Genomic DNA, 24,129 nt, shown 5'->3' on the forward strand with positions numbered 1-24,129 from the left:
TGCAATGGATTTGGATAAATGTTTGAAAAGAGACGATTTGGTGGACTGTAGGGAAGAGAAAGGATATGCAATTAATTGGATAGCTCTTTCAGCAAACAGGAGTGGGCAGGGTGGGTTTCAGTGCCTTCTATTTTTCATTAGTATTTCTTTCAATTTAAAATCAGAAAATGCTGGAAATGCTCAGCAGGTCAAGCAATACCTGTGGAGAGAGTAAAGCAGAGTTAGCCTTCATTAAGGGCCTAGAAGTGGTGTGAATAGCAACTGCTATAGTCAGAGTCATACGGCATGGAAATTAGCCCTTCTCTGCTAATCCTGTTTCCCCGTTTGAATAATACCCCTCTAATTCTTTTCTAGCCATGTACCTGTCCTAACATCTTTTAAATGTTGTTGAAGTACCTGCTTCAACTATCTCATTTGGCAGCTCCTTCCATATACCCATCACACTCAATGTGAAAAAGTTGTGCCTTGGGCTTTCTCTCTCACTGCAAACATATCCCTTCTACTTCTTGTTTCCTGAACCCAGGGAAAAGGTTGAATCATGACCAATGAAGGCTGTCTAAATTAAAAGTACGAGCACTGGTTTTGAACTCAAATTGAAATTCTCAATTCAGTCAGATTCAGAGGCTCTTCCAGCAATATATTAGCAGAAATATACCAGGGATGTCCAAGTAAAAACAACTGTGTGGATTTAATCTTTCATCAAACGGAAATCTAGAAATGCTTCCACTGCCTGGTAAGGTTACTGGATGAAAATAACAATTTTTCATAATTGGCACATGAGACATTAATCAAGGACACAGATTATCTTGTGAGCCTCCATGGTGAACTGTTGAGGGTTGCGGACGCTAGAGCACTGGAAGTATCTAAAGAGAAGGCAGATCATTTTTGAATGATCGGGGAATTGAGAGCCTTGGATAACTGATACAGAATAGGCGTTGAGGTTTGGGTAGATCAGATTGAATAGCAGGGCAGGCATCAAGGTCCTGGCATAATATGCTTACTCTTATATTCTTGGATCCACTACAGCCCATTCGTCAAACTTGACCTTAGAACTCTTCTTTCATCTCCATTATAGCCACTCGCTCACAAAAATTACACTATTTCACATCAACACAGAAGGAAAAATTAATTGTAATTTAGTTTTATTACATGTTCCAAGCTGAAAATGATGAAACTCTACACGGGTCTAACAGCAGCAGAAAGGCACAGATTTAACAAACAACTGCTGGAGGAACCCAATGGTGAGGGAAATGGACAAATTACTTTCTGGGTCAAACCCTTCTTCAGACTGATGAAGTAAAAGGGAGATACCTGGTAGAAAGAATGGAGAGAGAAACAAGAGTTGGCCTTTCATTCATCAAGGGTGCAGTAGTGACATAAAGAGCAACAGTTGAACTGCTATCTCCTGTCTACTCCATCAGTCTGAAGAAGTAATAACAAAAATGGTTTGATCATGTACAAAAGATACTAAAGCTGAGATTGAGAAATCAACGGGAAGGCCCATAATAGGTGTAAAGCCTAAATGTCAAACGTGATTCCTTTTTGGATGGCAAAAAACAGGCGTAAAAGGAGCAAGAAATGAAAATAAATGAGACCAGAGGAGATGTAACGATAATAGGAAAATCAGTACCAAAGGTTATTATGAAACAACTCCATTACATCCACTGGCTTGAATTTGAGCTTTTACCTGCTTGTGATTTTGTCTCCATCTCACTTGCACTTTCACCCCTTTGTTCTTGCCCTTCTACCTTTTTTTAGTTTAGTTTAGAGATACAGCACAGAAACAGGCCCACCAAGTCCGCACCGACCAACGATCCCCGCACATTAAAACAAGCCTACACACACTAGGTACTATTTACACTTATATCAAGTGTACAAACCCAAGCCAATTAACATACAGACCTGTACGTCTTTGGAATGTGGGAGGAAACTGAAGATCTCTGAGAAAACACATGCGGTCACAGAGAGGACTTTTAAACTCCTTACAGACAGCACATGTAGTCGGGATCGAACCTGGGCCTTTAGCGTTGCAAGCCCTGTAAGGCAGCAACTCTACCGCTGTGCCACCGTGCCGCTCTGTTCCAAAGAACAATCATGAGACCTCAAGAAGGAGCACCTCCTCTGTTCATTATGCACATTACAGTGTTCCAGTTCAATTATTTCAGATCAGAATGTTACTTTGAGCAGCAGTCACAGGCGTATTGCAATTGACACCACTTTTAAACCTATCTTTCGTTCTGCGTTTGTCTTGTCATATACCCGTCCAATTCCTCTTGTTTTGCATCCTCTCACAGGTCTTTTGTTTTATCTATTCCTTTTTTTCTTTATCTATCACAGTCCTTGCTGAACATTGTAATAAATTCCAACATTCTCTAGCTGTGATGTAAAATCATCAATCGTAATTTTGACTCAGTTTCTCTTTCCATAAATGCTTGCTGAACATTTTCTGTTTTTATTTCAAGGTATCAAGTTGATGGCAGAGGGGGTAGTTGTCATGTTCAGTCAGCATTGATTCCTTGCTAGATCAGTTATGCTTAGTCACCTTCTGTAAGTTCTTTATTTTGAAGTATCTGCCCTACAACATTCATGCAGTCACCTTTTCCCATTTTGTAGAAGAATAATTCAGTTCCTGATAATTCTGTGGGGAAAAAATATTCCCTTTATTTTACCTTTGGCCATTGATTTGTAATCAGTGACTCTAGTTACTCACTAACTCACCCAAGGGAGTAATTGGTCTCCCTTGTATTTTTATTTGTTCCAGATACATATTAATAAAATCAACACCATTGTGTGCATGTTATCTCTGGGAATTAAATACAGCATTAAATGGATAGCAGTAGAACAGAAATTAATTTAGTACAGGTGCACAACCTTTTATCCGAAAGCCTTGGGACCAGACACTTTTCGTAATTCAGAATTTGTCGGTCTTCGGAATGGAATTTTTTTAGCGTAGATTTTAATGGCTGGCTCAGTGGTAGAGTGCTCGGCTCATATCCGCAAGGTCGCGAGTTTGCGCCTTGATCCCGGCAGTTACTCGGTCGCGAGTTTGAGTCTTCAATGTCGTTTTTTCTTGCAGAATAAATGTCTGTATGAAATGCAGTGTAGGAGAGGTGTACTGACTGTGTGGGCAGAACTTTGGAAGTGATTGCCTACCAGTCTAAAAAGCCACTGTGTCTCCCTGTCCCTGGGATAGCAGGGGGCGATCAAACAGCACAATACCCCCCTCCCCCTCCAACTCCAGAGGAATCCGCTCCCTGATGGGCTGCTACGGCGACAAGTGGCAGTTTGCCCACAGCCCGAGCTGCGCCCCCTCATCCGCCACCCCAAGAACAAGACGTACCTTGCACACCATCAGCTTCTGCCCCTACGTGTTCCTCTGGAGTTGGAGCGGGGCTGGGCTGAAGTTGCTGCTGGCTGTGGGTCTCTGGGATCTCCGTGCTTGCAGTGGGCCTGGGGGTCGGTGTCCCGTTGGTCCTGACGTCTCCGGCCACCCCCCTGGACTGGAGCTGAGACTGGGAACTGTACCGCCCTTGCCCCCTCCCTCTGCAACTGCAAACAACCCCACTCACCTGCAAGGGCGGTACAGTTCCCGGAGGATGGCAGGTGGCCGGAGACGTCAAGACCAACAGGAACCCGCTCGCCGATGGGCCCCTACGACGCCCTGAGCTGCGCCCCGTCATCCGCAACCCAGGTTCCTCTGTAGTTGGAGCGGGGCTGGGCTGGGCTGCTGTTGGCTGTGGGTCTCTGGGATCTCCGTGCTTGCAGTGGGCCTGGGGGTCGGTGTCCCGATGAGGGGGCGCAGCTCGGGGAACGGCTTCTGGTGGTCCTGACGTCTCCGGACAGTTTGCAGTTTTCCTCTGGGGTTGGAACGGGGCTGGGCTGCTGCTGGCTGTGGGTCTCTGGGATCTCCGTGCTTGCAGTGGGCCTGGAGGTCGGTGTCCCGTTGGTCCTGACGTCTCCGGTGACTGGCACTGACCTGCTGTCATCGCCGACGTGAAGACAGTGCAAAGCCCCCGCGCCGGTGCAATGGGCGGAGAGCTGGAGAGGGGAGGGAAGGGGTCACACACATGGCCGGGAAGCAGAGGGATGTAGGTGGGGTGAAATTGAAGGGAGCGACAATCTGCTGCTGCCTGCCCGCTGAGTTAAAAAGTTCCCACGCAAGACTCACGATACACTGTGTATCGTGAGTCTACCGTGGGAACTTTTTAACTCAGCGGATAGGCAGCAGCAGATTGTCAATTATTAACCCTCCCGCGCAATATACCCTCACCATCTCTTTTATGAATGGGGATTTAGTTCCCCTTTCTTCGAGGACCGACCGGAGGTTCCGCTGTCACCTCTGCGGGCCGCCCTCGGTGAACGTTTCCAAGGACCTTTCTTCAAGGACCGAAAAAATGTCCGCTATTCGGAGGTTTTCGTTATTTGGATCTTCGGATAAAAGGTTGTGCACCTGTACTAAGTAAATCTGTGAAATCAATTTTATTGGTTGTCAAAATTTATTCTGTTTTACGAAAAGGAATATAAAACCTGTATAGCCATATCTTTCAGTTTGAAATTCTAATCTACTGTATTTGTAAATGATGCTTATTAAACATTAAATTTCTTTGGTGTTTTATAAAGGATAAAATGTGTATAATGTCAAAAGGCGATAATGTGTATCGCAAGAGTATTATACAGATTGATTTTAATAGCTCACTACTTTGGGGATAAAACTAACTAACGAGTGAGGTTATTTTCTCCTAGTCAAAGATAAACATTTTTTTAAATCTCCTGCCCTTGATGTAGTTGCTGAATAATTGTACATAAGAACATAAGAGAATAGTCTGTATCTGGAATGAGCTGCCAGAGGAAACAATAGAAGTGGCTACAATTAAAACCTTTAAAAGACATTTGGACAGATATATCGATAAGTTGAGTTCAGAGAGGTATGGGCCAAATGCAGGCAAATGGGACTAACCAGAATGTTAACCTGGTTGTCATGGATAAGTTGTGCCAAAGAGCCTGTTTTCATGCAGTATCACTCGATAACTTCATGTCTGCATGAGAAATAGATCAGGGTGGCACAATGGCGCAGTGGGTACAGTTGCTGTCTCACAGCAGCAGAGACCCAAGTTTGTACCTGACCTCAACTGCTATCTGTGTAGAGTTTGCATGTTCTCCTTGTGACCATGTGGGTTTCCCCTGGGTGCTCCGGTTTCCTCCCACATTCCAAAGACGTGCCGGTTTGCACTACAGCATTGTTGCACAGAACTAGTAGGGACCTTTAGGCTTTTTTTTTTGGTGAAACATGACTTCTAACCTTTGTACTCTGATTTTCCAGCCATAAAGAACAGCAACCCAATGTATCTCGAGTTTGCTAAAACCATATCTGGAATTCTATTTATAGAATTCAGAGATGATTCAACATTAGAGAAATTTCAACATTTAACCCAACCTTTATTGTTGATAACAAAGTCTTTTTCACAGGTTTTGAAGACTGGCAGTGTCAACCAATCAGACCATTCATACGATGTTGGTCCCGGATCCCAACTCCAGCTCTTCTCTGAATTATAGTATTTTATTTATTTTATTGCATACAAGATTAATGATATTTGCTGGGGCAGCACAAAGCCAGCACCTCCCAGCATCAGGATGTGGGTTCAATCCAGAACTCAGGGGCTGTCCATGTGGAGTTTGCACCATTTCCCTTCCACACACTAAAGACCTGTGGGTTGCTAGGTTGATTGGCCATTGTAGATTACCTCTTGAGTATTGATGACTGGTAGAATCTGTGGGGAGTTGACACTAATGTACGATTAGTATAAATGGGTGGTTGTTAGTTTAGTTTGGAGAAACAGCGCGTTAAAAAAGGCCCTCCGCACCGACCAGCGACCCCTACGCACTAACACTATCCTACACACGTTAGGGACAATTTACATTTATACCAAGCCAATTAACCTAAAAAATTGGAGTGTGGGAGGAAACCGAAGATCTCGGAGAAAACACAAGCAGATCACGGGGAGAACATACAAACTCCGTACAGACAGCAACTGAAGTCAAAATCGAACCCGGGTCTCTGGTGCTGTAAGGCAATAACTCTACTGCTGCGCCACCATGCCCTTAGCTAGTGTGAACTTAGTGGGTCATAGGGCCTACTTGCATGCTGGATCTCTTCATGAATCCATGACTAGGAATTCCCCACCATGGTCTGGAGATTCAAGGAGACAATAACCTCTATAAATATAGATACAGCGGGTCACCATATTCTGTGCTTTGGATGGAGCTTGCTGCCGCAAAATTCAGCGCAAGGATTAGTAACTAACCTGGAATTCTGTTACACAGCACACAAAGGTAAATTTGTAGTCAAGGCTGAGTCCAGGGGTAACAGAGGAGTGGAGCCAGTAATCGTGGGTCACAGATTATCTGTCGTTTGAGGCTGAGGGCAAATTGTGAGTTAAATCGGGGAACTGGAAGTTCAGGCTGAAGGATTGAAGAGGTATTTGAGGGAATGATGAAGGAATCATCCCCTCAAATTAGGACTTCTTCTTCTTCTTGCGTATGGCGTGCACAGCCTAAAGTTGTACGCCAACTTGTTCTATTTGATCTTATTTGATTGCGCATGCCGGGTTGATTGCATTCGTCGAAACAGGGCGGACCACATGAAGGTTGCAATCTCCCACCACAAATTATGGCTTCAGAGGTAGAAGTCCATTGGGGTGCAAGTGCACTGAGTTAGAGGATGATTGGGAAGCTCAGTATTTTTACCTTGTGGGAAGGAACTCCTATAAGTATGGGTACATACCTGAGAGGGTCTCCTAGCTCAAGCGTGTTAAGAGATAAACACTGCTAAATCATGGGAAGTCCGCTCATCATGATATGGCCTAATTTCTCAGGCAATGCTCTAAATGGTTTGCACAGCAAGTTGCATCCTTCCGTGTGAATCTGACGCAGAATCTGACTTCATCAGCATAAGCATGGTCTGCAACCAATGGTTGTTTGTTGAGATTCTGCTGCAATGTGACATGGAAACCATTGTAATCGCATTCCTCTACCGATTTGGTCAAATTTTACATGCATTTTGTTGAACAAAACCTCTGCACATAATTACTTTGATGATGTATATATTTAATCTCTCATAGAATGACATAGATCAAGAAAAATCCATTCTGTTGGTAGTGTGTATATTGGCATTCTGGAAAAACTATCAATATTTCTTTACCCCCCATTCTTTATCCACAGCCTTGAAAATAATTCTTTTCAGTCATACATCCAAGTTGCTCTCAGCCTATGTGGACCCATTATGTTATCACCCTTTGTGAATACAATGGGTCCATTGTGCTGTGCTGTAAGCAGTCTATGATTTTATGATTCTCTGTATCTGCTTTTAACACACAATAGTCAATGCAATCTTTCCACTGAATACATGCCGAACAAAAACACTGTCGGACTGCAGCTTTTTTAAATCTTTGTTTACCTTAAGTCAATCTTTTGTCCACTTGTTATTTCCTGGGAGGTTACTTCTTTAATACTGGTTACTAACTTTATAATTCTGATGATTGTATTTGTAAAACAAACTTAAAAAAAAAAAAAATGGAGTGTAGTGTTAAAGTTACAGTAATTAATTACTGAGTTTCACATTCCGTGTTATTCAAAATACTTCCAAAGGTTTGAAGGGTGGAGGGTAAAATTCTAAACTCATTGGAAGTTAGGCTCACACCGTCATAATTACCATGTCCCTTTGTTACGTCTACAATTATAATGGCATTGCACCCACACATTAACTCTGTCACCAATGGAAATGTTTGTCCGGATCAGCTAAATTATTCAGAGGCTGCTCAGCTAGCGGATAACTTTAGCAGAGTTTTGATACTGTCCTGTCTTTAAAACTTATTGTAAGACTAAAAGCTAACATATATCCCAAGAGAAGTTAACAAATACCCCGTGCTGGTTTCTTGCAACATGTGAGGTTCCTTCCACCACACTTCCTATTAGTTGGTGTCCTATTTCCTCAGTTTCATAATTAAGAACATTCAGGACACCTTAACACATGTTATCAGAAATATTTAATCTTGTTTCAAGTTATTTCCTGTATTACAATATAACCACAGTTCCGAAAGGGCTTCTTTGTAAAGCACTTTGTCAAAGGCAATTTGTTAATTCATATTTCAGCTCGTAGGCATTGTTGGCAGGGCCAGCATTTATTGCCCATCCTCACTGGGTGGCACAGAGCCACAGCTGATAGAGCAGTCGTCTCATAACACCAGGGACCCGGGTTCAATCCTCACCTTGGGTGCGGTCTGTGTGAGTTTGCATGTTCTTCCTGTAATTGCATGGGTTTCCTCTGGGTGCTCCGGTTTCTTGCCACATCCCAAAGACATGCAGGTTTGTAGGTTAATTAGCCTCTGCAAATTTTACATAGTGTGTAGAGAAAGTGGAATAGAACGTGTGAATGGATGATCGATGGTTGGCGTGATCACAGTGGGCCGAAGACCCTGTTTCCATGCTGTATTTCTAAACTAAAGAGATTCCAGGCCATTCCTGTGGGACTTTTTGCATCAGTGATATATTGTAGTAAGTCAGGAGTCATATATATTCCGTTTAAAAGCAGAAAATGCTGGCAATAGATCTGGCTGCATCTGTGGGAAGAGAAACAGAGTTAACTGAAAAAGTTTTGACAAAAAATGTCTTCGACTGAGACGTTAACTCCGTTTCTCTTTCCACTGAAGATAGATACAAAATAACTTAGCGGGACAGACACAATCTCTGGATAGAAGGAATGGGATGTGGCCTGAACTGCTTGGATATCACAGCATTTGTTATTTCTATTTTAGATTTTGTGCATCCATAATTGTTTATTCATGAGGGGGAAAGCAAGTGACCAGCCGCTCCCTGGCGTGTGAAGCTTGTTTTTGGTTCACAAGGATAACCTTGGGGATGTTTGACAACTACACCCTTTCCTTCAGTCAGGAATAGCCTCATCTCCCCCCCCCCCCCCCCCCCATCTCTCAGGCCCAAATCAGGACAAAGGTGACAATCACTGTCAAGATTCATCAAGCCAGTTATCTAAGAGAGTAGTTACGTTTAAAAGATTTACCCTGGTAAAATGCATCAATTTTCCATCAGCTTGAAACTGAGGCTCACCACTCTTTACTTCCCTGAATGCCCCATGTTTTCATTGTATCTCAGACAGAGCCTGAGACTCTGTTGCTTCTGAGGGCCTCTGAGGCCTCTGCCCACTCGGTGATAGACAATAGGTGCAGGAGTAGGCCATTCGACCCTTGAAGCCAGCACCGTCATTCAACGTGACTATGGCTGATCATCCACAATCAGTACCCCGTTTCTGCCTTCTCCCCATATCCCCTGACTCTGCTATCTTTAAGAGCCCTATCTAGCTCTCTCTTGAAAGTATCCAGAGAACCGGCCTCCACCGCCCACTGAGGCAGAGAATTCCACAGACTCACAACTCTCTGTGAGAAAAAGTGTTTCCTCGTCTCTGTTCTTAATGGCTTACCCCTTATTCTTAAACTATGGCCCCTGGTTCTGGACTTCACCAACATTGGGAACATGTTTCCTGCCTCTAGCCTGTCCAAACCCTTAATAATCTTATATGTTTCAATAAGATACCCTCTCATCCTTCTAAACTCCAGAGTATACAAGCCCAGCCATTCCATTCTCTCAGCATATGACAGTCCTGCCATCCTGGGAATTAACCTTGTAAACCTACGCTGCACAAGAATGTCTTTCCTCAAATTAGGGGACCAAAACTGCACACAATACTCCAGGTGTGGTCTCACTAGGACCCTATACAACCTCACCCTCCTCACAGTTCACACTGCCACCCAGCTTTGTGTCTTCTACAAATTTGCTAATGTTACTTTGAATCCCTTCATCTAAATCTTTGATAAGGCATTTGATAATAGGAGATTTGTGAACTTTGAGGAGGATGCTATGAGAATGCAGGGTGACTTGGACAGGTTGGTTGAGTGGGCAGATGCATGGCAGATGAAGTTTAATGTGGATAAATGTGAGGTTATCCACTTTGGTAGCAAAAACAGGAAGGCAGATTACTATCTAAATGGCATCGTTGGGAAAAGGGAAGTACAATGGGATCTGGGCATCCTTGTACATCAGTCTATGAAAGTAAGCATGCAGGTACAGCAGGCAGTGAAGAAAGCGAATGGCATGTTGGCCTTTATAACAAGAGGAATCAGATATAGGAGCAAAGAGGGCTTCTGCAGTTGTACAGGGCCCTAGTGAGACCGCACCTGGAGTATTGTGTGCAGTTTTGTTCCCCTAATTTGAGGAAGGACATTCTTGCTATTGAGGGAGCGCAGCGTAGGTTTACCAGGTTAATTCCCAGGATGGCGGGACTGTCATATGCTGAGCGAATGGAGCAGCTGGGCTTGTACACTCTGGAGTTTAGAAGGATGAGAGGGAATCTCATTGAAACATATAAGATTGTTAAGGGTTTGGACACGCTAGAGGCAGGAAACATGTTCCCGATGTAGGAGGAGTCCAGAACCAGGGGCCACAGTTTAAGAATAAGGAGTAAACCATTTAGAATGGAGACGAGGAAACACTTTTTCTCACAGAGAGTGGTGAGTTTGTGGAATTCTCTGCCTCAGAAGGCGGTGGAGGCAGGTTCTCTGGATACTTTCAAGAGAGAGCTAGATAGGGCTCTTAAAAATAGCGGAGTCAGGAGATATGGGGAGAAGGCAGGAAGGGGTACTGATTGGGGATGATCAGCCATGATCACATTGAATGACGGTGCTGGCTCGAAGGGCCGAATGGCCTACTCCTGCACCTATTGTCTATTGTCTTTCTGAAAGTCCAGGTACACTACATCCACTGGCTCTCCCTTGTCCAATTTCCGAGTTGCATCGTCAAAAAATTCCAGAAGATTAGTAAAGCATGATTTCCCCCCGTAAATCCATGCTGACTCGGACCGATCCTGTTACTGCTATTCAAATGTGCTGCTATTTCATCTTTTATAAATGACTCCAGCATCTTCCCCACACCAATAACAGGCTAACTGGTCTATAATTCCCTGTTATCCCGCCTTTCTTTATTTTTGTTTTGTGCCTAAAATCTCAAAATTGCAGACTTTTAGAAAATGCAGTCAAAGGACAGTTTCTGATCAAACATCCCTGCGGTTATAAGAAAATATGACATTTGCCACATTACCATGACAGCACAGTGTCGACACTAATACCCCCATTAATGCAAAGCAGGTACTTGAATGGCAAGAACATTATACCTTGTCTTCTTTTACAGTTAGGGTTTTAACTGGTGGAATCAACAGGTGCAGATCTTGCTAGAACACACAGAAAATAATTTTCAATATGCCACTGCCTATTTAACACAAGTACAAACCTGCAATCTCTGTCACCGCTTTAAAAAAATAACAACCTGCTAACCTGCTTTTTGTATTATTTCTGTATTATTGATCTAAAATTGGTATTACATGTCTAATGACTGATGCTTTCTTTTCCCACTTGATAATTTGACCTTGTCTGAGGAAATTATAGAGATAGGTTGGTTGCTGAAGATGCAGAACTTGCAGTCTAATTTCATCAAGCTGCTGCTGCTCAAATGAATATTTGGAAAAAAATATATTGCATATTGTGACACTGAGGTTTGCCATGAGTGCAAACATCAGACTTGTGTGTGTAGCTTTTGCTTGTGATTTCTTACATAGGGACATGTATTGGTACACAATTGATGGACAGTTGTAGTTAGTATGGGAGGATGTGATAATAGCAGTACTAATTGGGTGCAAATGATGAGGGTGTTTGCCCTTTAAATATCTTAGGTCTTTTTTATCTATTGGTTTTAATTCAAAAGAAATTGGGTGGGATATGAATCGGATACCCACTACTAAAATCCTTTGTTATAGATGAGATTAGTCCTTGTCAATATTAAACTCATGGAACCACATAACACAGAAATTGATCTTTCAGACAACTGAATCCATGCCGCGTTTGTTGCCCATCCACACTATCTCCACTTGCCTCCATATCAATCAAATTTACCTGCTTCAATCAAGTTTTTCCTGCTTTGGAAATTATTCTGTTTTTGGGTTGGTGAATTCCATAGTTTTTGTTGGCTTCATCACTTATTGCATCCCTTGAGCTTTGCCCAGATTTGCTCAAAGATTTAGTCTTCATTTTAGCAAGATATGCAACCAAACAAGATATGTCACCAAATACAAGAAGATAAATGTAATTTCCTATTCTTTTTGTGCAATTCGCGGTGCTGGCTCGAAGGGCCGAATGGCCTACTCCTGCACCTGTTGTCTATTGTCTATTGTTCATAATTCATCTTTACTTAAATCAAAGCAAGGTGAATGCTAAAATTTGCAATGCGGGTGCATTTAACAGAACAGTTAAGACTGTAGAGGTTAGAGTTATAGAGACATACAGTGTTGAAACAGGACCTTTGGCCCAACTTGCTCACACCAATCAACGTCCCATCCTCACTAGTCTAACCTGCCTACATTAAGCCCACATCCTTCTAAGCCTGTCCTATCCATGTATCTGCCCAAATGTGTCTTAAATGTTGTGATCGTACCTGGTTCAACTACCTCCTCGAGCAGCTCTTTCCATAACCCCACCACCCTTTGTGTGAAAAAATTACCCCTCAGTTTCCTATTAAATTTATCCCCCCTCACCTTAAGCCTATGTCCTCTGGTTCTCTATTCACCTCATCTGGGCAAGAGTCTGTGGGTCTACCTGATCTATTCCTCATGATTTTGTACACCTCGATAAGGTCACCTCTCATCCACTTGCACTCCAAGGAATAGAGTTCTAGCATGCTCAACCTCTCCCTGTAGCACAGGCCCTCGAATCCTGGCAACATAAATCTTCCAGCATCCTTTCCAGCTTGACAACATCTTTCCTATAACAATGTGCCACCCAGAAATGAACACAATACTTTAAATGGGGTTTCACCAATGTGGAAGGCCAATGAAGGACAATGTGCCAAAAGCCATTTTGACCACCCTATCCCACCTGGGGTGCAATCTTCAATGAACTAAGTACCTACACTACTAGATCCCTCTGCTGTCCAACACTACGCAGAGCCCACTATTCACTGTGTAGGTCCTGCCCATGTTAGTCTTCCCAAAATGTAATACCTCAGATTTCTCTGTATTAAATTCCATCAACCATTCCTCAGCCCACTTGCTCAAACCATCAAGATCCAGCTGCAATTTTGACAACCATCTTCACTAGCTACAATACCATCTACCTTAGTGTCATCTGCAAATTGCTAATCATGTATGTTCTCATCCAAATCGTTGTTATAGGTGATAAAGTGCAACAAGCCCAGCACTGATCCCTGAGGCACACCACTATTCACAGGCCTCCAGTCCGAAAAACAACCTTCTACCATCATCCTCTGCTCCTTCCATGAAGCCAATTTTCTATCCATTCAGCTATCTCTCCTTGGATTCCATGGGATCTAACCTTCCAGAGCTGCCTACCATGCGTACATATCCTCTCCCTTAGAATATTCTCCAGTAACATTCTAACTACAAATGTTAAGCTCACCTGCCTGTAGTTCCCTGCCTTTTCCCTGCAGTTTTTTTGAACAGAGGCACAACATTTGCCACCCTATAGTCTTCTAGCACCTCACGTGTAATTAATGATATTTGCATTGTTGAAATTTATGTTTTGGCCAAGCTCGTCTTGTACATTAATAAACTTAAATTCTGCAGGAACCTGTCGAATACCACATTTAACTTATTTCTTTCAAAACAAATCTGTTTTTAGAATAATGTTCACCGTGATTTAGTTAAGTTAATATAATAAAATTAAAATCTGTCTGTTGCAGTAAGTACTTTTGATTACATCAACAATTTATATGGGGTGACTTTCTAACTCTATATGGAGCAATTTCCCAGTTATAGTTTCTATTATATTGATTTTTTTAGAAGTTATTTTCATAATCTTTAAAAAACGTTGCTATTTCTATTCCTGTGATGGAAAGAGCTGCTTTCACTTATAGAGCTTTCTTCAAGGATTGGAATTGAGCACAGTTAATGTTCTCAGTGATGAATTCCCCTTGGGGCATTGCCAGTTTGTTGATGGAGCCAGCTGCTAGCAAGATAATTAAAAAAATATTGCAAAGCTTGTGAAAGCTAGTTTGGTGCTGAATACAAAATTTGCTTAAAATGTCACAGAGTTTTGCATCTGTTGCACTAATTTTGGCTAAATTATACTGAGAAACAAACCATGTAAACAGAACCTCCAGGCCATGTATTTAAATGTATTGATAAGCTGGAAAACTAATGTGTATTTGCTACTTTCTGATATTATTGGTCGGTGACGATTATTGGTCGGTGACGATCCTTGCATCAAATACTGTGACAGAGCCTGAAGACATTTCTTGATGTATTCTAATGTACTACCCTAATGTGTTCATCAGGATTAGTGTATGCAGTCTAGGATAACGAGATGCTTCAGATCTGACAGCAGAGTGCAGTAAATCTGGGCTGTGATTTGAAAATAAGTGGCTATTCACTTGTGGTGCAAGTCCAATCCTGTGAAAAACCAGAAAGATTTTGCTCAGCCCAGCATTACTCGTTTTAAATAAGAAATTGCTGGACACTTAGTTACAAATCTTAGCTGGATAGATACTTCTTAATCAAAGGGTTTCCTGAGACCAGGAATCAAACTGTACAACTCAATATCCTTCAGTAATTCCTTCTAGTAGCTTGGCTTGAGTGAGTGGGATTGAAGTGGAGCACATCAACCACATTTCAATTCCATTTAGTACATCACCTGGTGCCCAGAACCATATATCATCACCTTTACCAATGTGATGCATTGATCGGCTTAAACTTCCAAACATTTCCTCATACGGGATCTTTCTCCGTCTTCCACTCACTGGTTTTATGGCATCCTCGGATAAGGCAGAATGGGTTTCAACAACATCTCTGCAACATTGCTGCTGCTCAGATATTCTAATTATTCCTCTTTCCTTTCCTCTTCGTCATATACAAAATATATACTACATAAATGGAAGCAAGAGTACCCCATTCCCTACCTGGCTTCTCCACCATCCAACAAGATCAAAGCAGATCTTTAACCTCAGTGCTCTTTCCCTTAATTATCTATGAATAGCTTGCAGCCCAGTGCTGCTGTGATAAAGGAAATGGGAGAACTACTTCCCCACAGCCATCAGGCTATTAAACCTGGCTCGGACAAAACTCTGATTATTAATAACCCATTTTCTGTTATTTGCACTTTATCAGTTTATTTAATCATGTGTGTATATATTTATATTATAGTATATGGACACACTTATCTGTTTTGTAGTAAATGCCTACTATATTCTGTGTGCTGAAGCAAAGCAAGAATTTCATTGTCCTATACAGGGACACATGACAATAAACTCACTTGAACTTGAACTTGAACTTGAACTTGAGGAAAAGTCTGAAAAATAACTAAAACTCTTTTACTTGCGATATTCAGCTCCAGAGAAGATATGCATTAGGAGCTACAGTTCTCTGGTGTTGGATGCTATATGATATCTGATGCACACCCAAATACTTGAGGTACAACAGGTGCCACTGAACAGTCGGGCTGAACAGCTAATGTTCAGAGGATTCAGAGTTGGCTGAGGGTGTGACATGCAATGCTAATTGGACACAGTTGACATGCAATGCTAATTGGACACAGCACTGACATTCTGAGGCTCAACTTTTCAAATCCACACTAGGACATTGTTGAAAAGATGTTCAGCAGCAGCAATGGCGACACCTTATACCCTCCCAGCATTGTTAATTAAAGAGTTCATCAATTTCTTGCCCATTATTTGTTCATTGGTTTCTAAAGCTGATACAATGATTAACCAAATATTAAAAGCTTGCAGGTGTTTTTTTATAAAGGTGTTAAAATCTGCAGAAAGTGGCACGGCAGGTAGCGAAGAGTTGCTAGTGCTTGTCTTTTCCATCTGACTTTCCTTGTCCTAATACTCAGTGCTCTGTGTATCTCAATCTCTGATTTGGAACACTGAGGCTCGCAATGCTCCTATTAGAGCAGTAGTGTAGATGGGCAGTTTAAGGCACTGGATTTAGGCAGTCATCTCTGGGGATACGAGTTTAAATCGCACCGTCAAGGTTGAAACTTCCACCTTGGTGGCGTAATGGCGCAGTGGTAGAGTGCTACGTTAGAGCGCTAGAGACCCGGGTTCAACCCTGACTACAGATGCTGTCTGTATGGCGTTTGTACTGTATATTCTTGATGTGACCACTTCGGTTTTCTCTGAATGCTCTGGATTCCTCCCACTTTCAAAGATGTGCAAGTTTGTAGGTTAATTTAATTCTGTAAATTGCCCCCAGTGTGTAGGATAGAAGTAGGGTATGGGTGATCATTGGTTGGCGTGGACTCAGTTGGCCTAAGGGCCTATTTCCACTGTGTCTCTGAACTAAACTATATATAAACTCGAGCCCAGGGATTACAAAGAGGCTGTCGAGAGCCCAGGGACAAAACTAGAGCTCAGGGAGTGCAGACCAAAGGGCACCTTACACTGAGTAGATGATCTTCCAACAGCAGTCAATGTTTTTCTTGCCACACAACCAGTGCAGAGCCAAATTACAGAAGCTTCATCCGGTATGTGTGAGACAGGCTGGAAGCCACTGTGTTTGCCCTCTGCATATGAGTAAAGCAGACACAAAGAAGACCTAAAAGGACAATCCCAGATTCACAAATACTGCTCAGCTCCTCTGCCACTTTGTGTTTTTGCTCAGAAAAATCTCTTTGCTGAATTCACAGAAAGTCTGTCATTTTCATTTATGATCGTTTAGAAACAGTACTCAGTGGCACACATAAACACTTTGTTACACAGTAGGATTTTCCAAACCCATGTTTTGTTCCTCTCTCCTTTGTTCCTCTCACACCGTTTTTATTTTATTAGATGGAGAGGAGATCAAAATGCAGATTAAAGCAGGTGAGAATGAGTAAACTGTGCCCAGGCAAGGACAAATCACATGATTACCATCCTTGTCTATCTTGGGTTATTTTCTTTTTTTAAACTGTGGAAGACAGAAGAGAGAAAATCTAGTTACCATGCCGACCTTTGCAGCTGCATCAGTGGGAGAGGGGCAACAGGTAACCGATGATGCAACAAGGGTATCTGCCTCTGTGCCTCCATGTTTCCACCTGGACAACTGCGGAATGTTAGAAGTACCCAGCTCTGGTAAGAAGAATTGATTTTATTTTGTTTGAAAAAAAGATGCTTTTGCCAGCCAGTAATTGTCAAAGAGCTAACTGCTGCTGATCATGTATCGTGACCTTGTTTCTGAATTAGATTTGCAGTGATATTGGAGCAGGAAATCGAGATTTGTGGTTGTCAGCATTTGCCAAGCTAAAGGCAAATTAAATAGTCCTTTATTGTGACTTTTGACATGTAGATGACCTTTGTGCAACAGTAAATTTACTCATCAGATAACCAAAATCTTAACATGAGGATGCCAACTATATTTCAACATTATGAGGGACATGGTTTTTTAGTAAATCTTCCAGGCAGCTATCTCTACAATATCTACTGGAATTTGGTATCAAATCCCAATCCAGTTTTATAGCATTTAATGTTGCAGTCACTATGCAATAGACATGTTCGTGCTGAAATATACTACAAGAATTGATTAATCTAACCATTTCACTCTACAAACTACATACATGAAAAGCCAAGAATCTCTGAGGTCATATACGTGTGATGGAAACTCCACGTAGATTTCCTGTGCATGGGTTATTGGACAAGCATTTTGGTCGTCAATCCAGGGGTATAAATTCAAATCCCACTGTGACAGTTGGGAAATCTAAATTTGCATCATTAAATTAATCTGGAATTTTAAGGAAAGCTAGTGGCGGTAATGATCACTGTCAAACTACTGGTTTGCCAAAAAAAACTGTCTGGTCCTTCCCAGTTCTGATCTAAATTGATTTGAGAACCACCAGTGTGGTTGATCTTTAACTTCTTGTTCCTCAATTCAGGGACAATGTAATTGAATTATACAATCATACAGCTAAGAAATGTGCCTTTTCAGCACACCTTTACCCTTGCTGACCAAACTAATCCCATTTGCGTGCATTAGGTCCATATCCCTCTTGGCCATTCCTTTCTAAGTATGTGTCCACATGCCTCTGAAAAGTTATGATTGTTTCTGCTCCACTACCTTGTCTGGTAACTTGTTTTTGACATTCATCACTTTATGTGTGGAAAACCTACCCCTCAGATCTCCTTTAAATGTTGGCCCTCTCATTGTAAACATATGCCTTCTAGTCCGAGCCCCCTGTCCTGCGAGGAATTTTGTAACTATCTATACACTTTATGTCCCTCATAAATTTGTAAACCTCAGCAAGGTCCTCCCTCAGCCACCTCAGAATAAACCGAGTCTAACCAATCTCTTTTTACAACCACGGCCATCCATTCCAGCAACAACCTGGTGATTCTCTTCTGCACTCAATCTAATGCTACCACATCCTTCTTGTAGGGAAGAAACATATAAAATTAGGCACACCACTTCCGGGTTTTATAGTCCCTCCTCCCTCCCACCCACAGGGGCAGCAGAGAGAATGGCAAATTAAAAAAAAAACATTAATAACTCTCTGATTTTTCATCGATTGGTTTGGTATAAGTGTAAATTGTCCCTAGTGTGTGTAGGATAGTGTTAATGTGCGGGGGGTTGCTGGTCGGTGCGGACTTGGTGGGCCGAAGGGCCCGTTTCTGCACTGCATCTCTTAATTAAACTAAAAATTCAAAATTTGCATGTTTAACTTAAAGCTCAGTCGCCATTATGTTTTGCCTGAAATAGGCAAATGGGAGAAAAGATGTCCCTAACTGAAAAATTACTCCTGGACTTAATTTGTTGCAAAATAATCCCAATTATTATAGCTCTCACACCACAGAAAATAATTTGAATCATTACATCTCAGTCAAGACATATCCAGGTTGCTGAGATCAACCACTGCTCACTTTTTGCCTGTTAATAATTTGTGGTTCTATATGTCCATCTTTCACACTTTATGTGGCATCACATAATGATGCTGGTCTGATGCTTACGGCTCGTGTTATTAAGAGTGTCTTTTGTCAGAACATTGACCTTCAAGGAACAAAGGGCCGAGAAAGGTCTGTGATCAAGCATTCAAGCAATTGTCAGTGGACATATTATACAATTACTTTTACACAGAAAAATATTACAAGAGCCTTTGCTATTGAAAGTGGAAAATGGACATTAATGGGGAGTAACAGAAAGCATATAATAATGGGAAAGGGATTTTGTAGGTGATTTTGAAGATGAGCGAGAGAAGGCAGAATGAGGAAGTATGGGACAAAGATGTGGCTTGGAGAGAAATTAAGATTAAAGGAGTAAGAAATGAATATGTTGAAGGCCACCACTAATATGAGGAAGGAATATACAGTAAATCAGGTTCATAACAGCACTGCAAATATTTGTAAAGAAAGTATAACGACCACAACAAGTGATTCCAAAGTAAGGTGAGGTGATCCAGAACAGGCACTGGTTTATTTTAGAAACGTTGTATAATTTTGGTTACAGACTTCGAAAAGAGCCCAGATTTCCTGCTGAATATTTTCAGTTTGGAAAATAGCCATTGTTTCATCCCTTGATGAAGTCTTGGTGTACCGAATCCTGGTCAACTCAACTGGAAATCTGTGCAAAACAAAGGTGGATCTATAAAAAATGTAATCAATATTCATTGTCCCAGTTTTATTAACCTGCAACATAATCACATTCAAATTTCAATGAAGAAGGTGGTTGTTATGCCCTAGTGGCCATGTTCATATTTCAGCGCTATATGATCTCTTTCCTCCCTTGTCCTTCTTGCCTTTCAGGAGATCTTCCTATTAATTTCTAGTACTTTTCCCTTGGCAGTACCAGATGATTATAGGATTTGGATTCGGCTGTGTTTGGAGTATTGCATGCAGTTCTGGTCACCTCATTACAGTAAGGATGTGGTGGATATGGAAAGTGTGCAGAGGTGGTTTACCAGAATAATGAATGGATTGGGGTGTATTAGCTACAGAGAGCGGTTGAACAGATTTGACTTGTTTTCTTTAGAACGTTGGAGGTTGCAGGGAGACCTGATAGGAGTATATAAAATTATAAGAGGCCTAGATTGGGTAGACAGTCATAACCTTTATTCCCGGGATGAAAAAATCAAATACTAGAGGACACAGCTTTAAGATGGGAGGGTAAGGTTTAAAGGAGTTGTGCGGGAAAGTTGTTTTACGTAGAGCATGGTGAATGCCTGGAATGCACTGCCACGGATGGTGGTTAAGGTAGATATGACAGTGCCATTTCAGAGACTTTTACATTGGCATATGGATATGCAGGGAATGGAGGAATATGGATTTTGTGCAGACAGATGAGTTGATCTTGGCATCATGTTCGGCACATATATTGTGGATCGAAGGGCTCATTCTTGTGCTGTACCATTCTATGTTCAATATTCTACTGTGTATGGCTTGATTGTACTCATGTATTGTTTGATTTGACTGGATAGCACACAAATACATTTCGCAATAGACAGGGATGTGCACTATCACCCCTGCTATTTGCCCTTCTGATAGAGCCCTTAGCAGAAAGTATAAGAACTCATCCGAATATTGGGGGATACAATACCAAAGACTCAAATAATAAAATCTCACTATACGCAGACGATATACTTTTATACATCACAAAATCGCAAACTAGTTTACCAAATTTATTAAACTTAATACAGGAATTCAGATATTTTTCAGGTTATAGAATAACCTGGAATAAAAGTGAAATTATGACGTTAAAACCTCAAGAATCAACACATTTATTAAAATTTCCCTTTAAAATTGCATCAGAAAAATTTAAATACTTGGGTATCCAAATTACTAGAAAATATAAATCATTATTTAATGCTAATTTCATGCCGTTATTAACTAAATTGAATACACAGATTAAATTCTGGAAAACATTGCCGTTGTCCTTAATAGGCAGAATAAACGCTATAAAAATGAATTTTTTTACCACAAATATTATGCCTATTCCAATCAATACCATTATACATACAAAAAAACTTCTTTATAAAAACTAAACTCTAATATTACAAATTTCATTTGGGACTATAAATCACACAGAATTCAAAGAAAACATTTGTGTAAACCCAAAGATGCTGGGGGATTTTCACTCCCGAACCTTTTGTACTACTACTGGGCAGTGCATATAAAAAATATAATCTATTGGTTGGACAGTTCTGCCCAACAGTCAGAATGGATAAGAATGGAGAAAGAGGACTGTTCTCCTTTTAATATAGGAGCGATCCTCTTCTCCCCGACAAAAATGAATAACACAATATATAAGAAGAACCCAATCATCCATAATACAATACGAATTTGGAAACAAACAAAATTAACTTTAAAATTAAGAAACCTATCACTTTTAACTCCATTAGTTAATAATCCAGCATTTAAACCATCTCTCACTGATAAAACATATAACCAGTGGGAAAAACTGGGAATTAAACGGATCGGTGATATGTACGAAATGGGAAACTTGCTATCATTTCAACAATTACAATTAAATTACAAGCTGAAAAATAACCAATACTTTAAATATCTTCAGATCCGTGACTTCCTGAAAAAACATATACAAGGATACCAAACTTTAACTCTAGACTCATTGGAAGAAGCAATGAACAATAAGGCTGAATCAAGGAAATTAATATCATATTTATATAATAGTATCTTAAAATATAGAATTACCACCGACAGAGGCACTTAGAGAAGAATGGGAACGAGAACTATTGATAAAAATCCCGAAAGAAACTTGGGAAAAAACACGATATATATACATAAATGTTCGATTAATGCAAGACAGAATTTAATTCAATTTAAAATCCTACACAGATTATATTATTCGAAAACTAGATTGCACAAATTCTACCCAAATACTTCCCCCATTTGTGATAAATGTTTATCTCAGAATGCCACTATAACACACTCTTTTGTTTCTTGTATAAAATTACACAAATTTTGGAGCTAAATCTTTGAAATTTTCACAAAATTACTTAAGATAAATCTTGATCCTAACACTGAATTGATTATATTTGGATTACTGGAAGACGAGAATAAATTGAATATGTTTCAAAAATCTTTCCTTAATTATGGTTTAATAACGGCAAAAAAACATACTGACATTTTGGAAAAATACATCGATACTAACGCTTAAAATGTGGATTTCAAACATGTTGGAAACCTTACATCTTGAAGAAATGCGATTCCTCCTAACAGACAAAGTAGACCAATTCCCAAGGATTTGGTCTCCATTTGTCGACTTCTTACAAGCATGTGTGGCAACACAAACGTAGAAATGATCCGTTTCAGGACTGGGTGAATGATGGTCAAGAATAACAAATAGCTATCTCTCCTTTATTCTTCTACTTTCTACCTCTGCTTATTTTCTCTTCATTTTCTTTCTTTTTTGTTCATTTTCCTTTTCTCACTTTCTGATATCACACACTTCTCTCTCTCCTTTTTATTGTTAAAATAAAAAATAAAAAAAGAAGCTGTACATGAACTGTAACATGTCAATATATACTAGGATTCTATGGTACCATATTATTGTACTTCTAATTATCTGTGAAGACTGCTAGTTAGCGATGTACTGCCCACTTCAAGTGCTCCCACACATTTTTGCAAAGGTTATGATTTTTTGTTTAAATCACTTAGGCTGCATTGGTTAACCTCGCAGCACAGGACCAGTACTTCTGTCCAGGAGCAATCTAATTGCTATGAATGTTAAGTTCATACTATTACGGAGTGCATGTGTAGCAATATAAAAATATGATGCAGTTAGCCTGAAAATGCATACATCTTTGAAACTAAGCTAATATTTCATTAATTTATGTGATTCATATTAATTATGTGACCATTTTTAACAACAGAAAATGAAATGAATATTTTAAATTGATGATCATATTCATTGTTTCTGCAGCTGCAGATTCAAGGTGGTGATTAAATGTGAGTGCCTGCAGTGAATATCTGGACCGATAATAACTCAGATAGCAAAATCCCTCTTTGAAAAAAGCTGTGAGGAAACCATAGTCAGCTAAATAACAAGAAAAAAGAGAGTGAGAAAACCACATCCATTTTCTGCCAAGGTTACTAAATTATGTATGACTGGACATTTGTTCTGGTTTTAGACAGCTAGTGGGACTTTCGTTTGTCTGGCTTTAGAACTGACGTTGGCTTTGTATGATGTTATCTGGCTTAAGTGAAGCCCTTTATTCAATGAAAGATATGTTTTTTTTAGTCTAATCTAATGTGTCTAGTCTATTCTTAGTAGCATGAGCAGGCCTCCATGTCCTATTTGAACTAAATACGGTTTGCAACTTCCAGCTTTGCTCACCTATTAAGTTTCTGCAGTGGTTTGAGATCTTTGCTGTGATTTCCCCACAGACCTCTTGGTTTGTGATCAAAGCTGCCAGTATCGGTCCTTCCCAGATTGCAAACACTCAGCTTGTGTACAGGCCATACATTCGAAGGAATGTTTGGGAGACCGACGGGATGGATGTGCTGACTGCTGTCGGGCAGCAAGAATTTTCTACTCCAGTATGTCTACTAGAGTTGTACTACATGAGAATCTGGTCCGCAGAATATGCGAATGGTTGAGTTAAACACCCTGATTTAGCTACATGTTGTCCGAGGTTGGCCTATATTATTATTTAAATATATTATTTAACTATATTATAAAACAGCCGCACTTGTAACTTATGAAGTGTTCGGGTTATGAACAGTTCTCAAGAAGTGAAGATAGACACAAACAGCTGGAGTTCTCAGCAGAAGTTATAATCTGGGGAGGATTTGTAACCAACAACGGCAGATAAATTGTGAAGGTATGACTTTCAACTCTAGGTGCCAATATTTTGTGTAAAAGCGAACAAATATAGAATTCCTTAAAATCTCTTTAATTAAAGTAGATTTGCCAGCACCCGACAGAGAAGAATACATAAGGCAGTTAAAAACAGTTCAAAAAATGATCTCATGAAAAATGAAGATACAAAATAAAGGGAATGAGGAGAAATAAAAGGGAAATTTGGATCTGGTGGATGGGAGATGAGTGTATGGAGGAAGGGAAGCAGCATGGTGACT

The sequence above is a fragment of the Amblyraja radiata genome, chromosome 23 (genome assembly GCF_010909765.2).
Source record: "Amblyraja radiata isolate CabotCenter1 chromosome 23, sAmbRad1.1.pri, whole genome shotgun sequence".
NCBI classification, from domain to species: Eukaryota; Metazoa; Chordata; class Chondrichthyes; order Rajiformes; family Rajidae; genus Amblyraja; species Amblyraja radiata.